Source organism: Grus americana, chromosome Z (assembly GCF_028858705.1).
Source record: "Grus americana isolate bGruAme1 chromosome Z, bGruAme1.mat, whole genome shotgun sequence".
In the NCBI taxonomy this organism is placed as follows: domain Eukaryota; kingdom Metazoa; phylum Chordata; class Aves; order Gruiformes; family Gruidae; genus Grus; species Grus americana.
In genome coordinates, this window is record NC_072891.1 from 71,737,860 (window position 1) to 71,743,859 (window position 6,000).

Below are 6,000 nucleotides of genomic sequence, written 5' to 3' on the forward strand. Positions count from 1 at the left end.
AAGGGAGGTGTTCCTAAGGCTTGGACCTCTGATCTGAGGTGTGCTGCAGAGTTTTATACAGTCATAAATTTTGCTCTCAAACCCACAGGTGCTTTTGGTGGTGGTGAAGTTAAAAGTGCAGTCCTTCTCAAGCTAAATACAGAGCTCTCTTTTAAGGAAGTGAAGCACCCTGAAAAAATGAGGGGTGGATGACAATGCCTACCTTTCATCTGAGCAGAGTGGTGAAAAGGGATTTAGTTGTTTTTAGGGCCACGAAAGTGAATCATGGCAGCTTATACCCAGGCACTGACAGCACTTTTGGCCCTGGTCTTTGTGAGCAGAGGGATGTCACAATTCTTTGGGAAGCTTTGCAAGTCTCTGCGAGTGAGGAAGACAGGCTTAAAAAAAAAAAAAGAGCAAAGCCACTATGAAAATCAGATACAGTCAGTGGAAGTGCCAGTAATACAGGATGAAGAAAAGCTGATTTTCAGTTCTACTGTTCACTGGAAAGGAGCAAAATAATTGTCTCTAGCCTGTTTCATCCTATAGTGATGGAACAGGTGTCTGAGATCCTTTCATAAAAAGAAGATACAAAGAAACACCTGACTCAAACATCTGCTTCTCTCCCCATTGGAAGCCAACTGAGGCAGACATGTTTGGCTATTTATTTTAATTCAGGACTAGAAAGGAGCAGCTCAGTATCCCAACTACTGACCCCTGTTTCTTAAAGTAGCTAAAGGTGGCTGTGTTGCTACAGAAGGTGTTCCTCTTGGGCTGTTGTAGCACCAGGCTCCTTTGTATCTGTGATGAGCTTGTTATCACACATCCCAACAGCAAGCATTGGGTTACTCATTTTGGGAGTATGTGTCTCTTGGAGCAGTATCTTTCAGATCTCAGAGTAGAAAAATTCCACCGCCCAGTTCCCTGGTAAAGTTCACTCTGGTTTTTTTGCAGCTAATTATTAAACCAATCAAGCACAGAAAAAATGGAAGACAAGCACATCTGTCTTTTCTGCCTGCCTGGAGTCTGCCTGGGCTCTGGGCAAGTTTTCTAATAGACTCTGAACCTTTGGAGTTCGTGGAGTCTGGAATAAAACTTTCTGATATTTAACAAAGGCTCTGATTTGCTGGATTATAGGCTCTAGAGTTGGACTTGGATTTATAATTTTTGCTCTTCCCAGGTCCATATGAACCTCTGCAGAGTCTCACTGTTTCCTTTCAATGGGGCACTTTTATTTGAAAGGGAGGATGCTTTCCTAATGAGCTGTTTTGAGCAATCTCTGTTCAGGAATGTCTTGATCAAGTGTAACATTTGCCGTGGTCCAAATACAGGCCCTTTGCTGCAGTGAGCTCTGTGGCAGCTGATCCTTACCATCCCCGTGGGCGTGTTGTCCCAAAACTGGGGGTTCGTTTACCTGGTGTGCAGTATGCCAATATACACACAGAGCAGAGGTATTTTATTGCATATTTGCACAGATATGGGTGTCTGTCCCAAGGCAGCACACCCCAAAGCTCCAGTTCAATGCTTATTCATACAGAAAACATTAACATATTCATCTTTCTAATACACATGCATTATAATTCTGTTAAATGATTGCTTTAGATTTCTTTGCCTAGCATGCAAACTACAACACATGCTCAGTTCTTTTCTCTGCCTTTATCTTTTGAGTAGGTGGTATAATTGGGGTAGGTGGTCCATGGGTTGGTGGTCACAATTCCCCTTGCCGGAATTACCTTTCCCCTAGTTTCCCGTTACTTTTGGCAAGTCCAAATGTTTCTTCATGGTTTACTGAGTGAACTAGTAATATATCAGTTAAACGCCAGCTTTTAACAATCATAACCTACTTATCAGATAAAGGTGCATTATTTAGATATTTCTTGCCTGGCCTTACACCAGCAGGGGTAGGGCTACACAACGGACTTTTGCAGCAGCATGATGACTTGATTCATATCATAGTTTACATTTGGTTTTACTGTAACATGCACAGGTGGAAAGTGCAGCGCCGTGGCCATGGCGTCACAGCCGGCAGGTGCCATCAGTCCTGGGTAAAGGCCAGCGATGGCCTTCCTGCCTGTGGGAGGTCCTGCCCAGAGCCTGCCAGGGCTTTGGGCCTGGCGTTATGGCATGGGAAGGGTGCTGGCTGTGCCACGCTGAGACCTGAGGCCCCAGGCAGTGGCGAGGGAGTGTGGTGGGGCACAATGTGCGCAGCCTGCGTGCCAGGCCCCAGTGCTGGCTGTCAAGGGAACATGCTGGCTGTCAAGGTCTGAGCAACCCGCGGGCCAGGCCCCACAATGCTTCACCAGGTGGGTGGTCTGGGAGAGCAAAGACACCCAGAGCCCCTGCGCTGAGGTGGGCTCACCAGGTCAGCTTCCTGGGACACAGTATGGGAGCTTTGGCCAGGAGGTAGGGGTAATGGCCTCCAGGGTGAAGGGCTGTGTGGCTGCTGTCACGGCCAGGGCTGCCAGGGACAAAGTCCGCACGGTGCCTTCTTGGTGCCCACAGACCCATGCCTGTGGTCCATGCCCCGTGCCTCTCAGCTGCCATCAGAAGGAGGCAGTTTAGGAGGCCAGTCTATAAGTATGTGCACCCTGAAGAAGCAACCCCCCTGCCCACTGCCTCAGGAAAGAAGGGCTGTTTAGGGAGCAGAACCCCTTCACCCCCTGGCCTCACTGGAGACCCTGCCCCACTTTGGGTGGAAAGCTCTCCTCCCTGGGGGCTGCCCCAACCTTGAGGCCTGTGGGCTCCTGGCTGGCCTCTATCCTGGGGTCTGGCTGCTTGGCATGTCCACTTGGGCAGCCCCCACCAGAGAGCCTTTCCCTTTGTGGCCCCTCAGAGGAAAGCAGGCTGAGGCAAGGCTGCATAACAGCCATGGCAGCACCTCTTACACCTTCCCGTCCTCTGCTTTTCTCAGGGCACAAGGAGACCTCTGTGGAGGCCATCATTTCCCATACTCTGCTTGCCAGCCAAGGCAAGAATTGTGGAGGTCTGCGAAGCAAGGCTTGCAATGTGAAATCCTCTGCATGTGTTGTTCTAGAGGGGACTTCAGTACCATCTGTTTCAAGATTGACTTTGTAGCTGCCATTCATTTTTAGCTGCAGGTTCTTTAGGAGTTTCAGCTCTTCCATACTGTATACTTTACTCTTCTGGGTTGCTTTTCACAAACAAAACTCTGGAACTTGGGAGAGAATAAGTTAGTTTCAGATGCTTGTGCTCCTTTGCAAATTTGTTTCCTAATGCTTTGCTCAAGGTAGAGATGAGGATTTCTGTCTTTGAGGGGCCATTTTGTATCGTGAATTTGGGCCCTTGGGATTTTTCTGCCTTACTTCGTTTGTCTAGTATTCCTTCTCAGTGGGTAGTTATTTCTAATCTAGTCTGTAGCTGGTCTTTAGTTATATAATCCATGCTCAAGTCTAAAAGCAAAAGACCTTGAATTAAACACTTGTTTAAAATAAACTCCTCCTTCCAATTCAGTGATTTGTACAGGTTTGGTGGTTGTGGGGTTTTTTTTGTTGTTTGTTTGTTTTGTTTTGTTTTGTTTTGTTTTGTTTTTTAAACACTGAGAGTTTGGGAGTCAATGCATTCCAGAGAATTCATGTTTTGCTATTGAAATGGTGACAGATCCTTACTTAAAACTGTTGTAGCTGTCAGTGCCTTCAGCTGAAATCAAATGCAAAACCCCACAATCCAATACTTCATTGATTTCTTTGCCTCTCTTTCTTTATGCGCTTAACTTCTTTGTGTATAGACCTTAAGGCTTTTCTTGTTACTGTAAGGTTGTTTAATTAGGAAAAAAAATCCAAACCTTCAGTAAACATTAACAGGAATTCCATTCTGCAGTTTCTCTGCAATAAGTGCAACATTACCGCAATCCAGAAGAGGGGACTATTGTTTCATGTATGGCAAGTCCAAGCAAATAGTTTAGAAAACATTCTAACACCTACAGTAAAGATGAAAATGGTCTTATCTAATGGTAATAAAAGATGAGGTGTGAAAACTGAGCTATTTAGAAATTTAAAAAAAAAACAACCAACAAAAGATCAGAGCATACAAATTCCATACATCTTTGCTTTTAGAGTATTCTTAGATTGATGATTTATATAAAAGTATGCAGGTTAAATTGAACTGTTTATCACAGAACATGAACACCTGAGATCCTACGTCTTTCCTATGTGAAATAAATTGTGTTAATGAGGTTACTTTCATAACATACCTGGGTTTAATTTGATTTTCCATTCAATGCCTAAACCTTTCTGGGGAACAATAAATGCCCTATTTAAAAAATGAATCCTTTCATTTTCAGCTTTCTGCTATAAGCTATTGCCAGAATTGAGAAAGGAGGAGTGTTTCCCATCCCACAAGGATTCCTTTAAGAGAACACTCTGGTACTTAGAACTTGGATGTTATAAATGCCTTAGTTTCTTTAAGAGTAGCTTATTGGGAGTGATTTTTTTAAAGTTATTATATTATTCAGTTCTTGTAAGTATATGATAAGAGAATTTAACAGCTAGTGCTCTTGTAGCTAATATTTATCTTTGGAGAAGGGGATCCTTTCTTACCTCTGCTCAGTGATAATGGTATGCTTCCATATTTAGCTATGTTGGTTTTAGCCTATATGCTCAACATTAAATGAGGTATTTGAATCCTGACATATTTTGCATGTTCCTGTCATCATGCATAAAATCATGCAAATGAGTGCCAAGTAACCAGTGGAGGCACAACAGGAAGCCATCAAACTACTGCCAACTTGTTTGGAGCCTGGGACTGGGTATATAGTCTGGGATTGAGAATAGGAAGGAATGCTATTTTAACTGTTTTCACGACACTATGTGAACAATATGTCCTAGGTATGGTCTCCCTGGTACTAGTGTGTAGAAGAAAGCAATTCTGCTAAACTGTTAACAATGATGCTAGCTAGCAGCTGTGATTAGATTTGAATAGAGAACTGAGGGCTACCATAAACTTCTAATTAATGGTTTATCAGTTAAGCCGTGCCATTATTTTCATTACTGATGCTAAACAGCATGGTAATATATTCAGAACAATAAAACCAGCCTTGTGGCTTTGTCTTTAGTCCTGTTGATTTGTTGCCTGATGCTGGCAGCTATGTCATATGGCCTACTCTGCTTTCTCACATAGCCATCACCAGTTCATCTTGCTGACAAAAAGCAAAAGTGATGAAACATTTGTAAGTGTGGCTGTCTGGGAGGTGACACCATACAATGACTTCTGGTTACCACCAGCAGGCTAAATGCATTTCTTTGGTAACTCCAGATAAAAGAGGTGGGACAGATTTTCAGATGCTGTATGTCAACACTGCAATTTGCAGTCGAGCCATACTGGTTTTTACAGTCTGTGACTGGGAAGAAATAAGCTTGGCCACTTGTAATGACTTTGCTCTCACTCTTTCGGTGTTTTTTAAGTAATAATTTCTATTTTGCGTGGTTTTTGTCTTCTGTTCATCTTCCTTTTCATCAATCCTTGTATCTTCCCACTAATTTTTTAATTTTCCCTAGGAATAGTGACACAGTGGCGAGACAGCTAAGGTGGTTTGCCCTGTGAACCATCAGAAAAATCACAAGTTAAAATTCCAGCTCTTGAACCTTAATGATTGACAATCCAAATAGAAGGAACACAGTTTAATTTGCAGGTAAGATGGCAAGACATTTCACTGACAGTTTAAAGTAGCTCATCTTTTGTCAATAAACTGAGCAGATAGGACTCCAGATGATACCTGGAGGCTATATTATAATCTTTCCCCACATATTACTTGTATTTGCATTTACAGCTGTAATTTGCCATGATGTGAAATGCTTTATAAGTTATTTGTGTAAAAGATTTTTTGCTATACAAGCAAACAAATGTATTTCAGACAAAATCCAAGCAATTGTGATCTGGAACTCACTGGGGAGAGTAAGTGTAGTCAACTCCAATGTCTCATCCTTATTAGCTTTTTTGATTCCAGTTATGTGTAGAGCAGAGCTGAAAAAGACTAAAGGGGCCATCAATCTGTCCCTCTGCCCA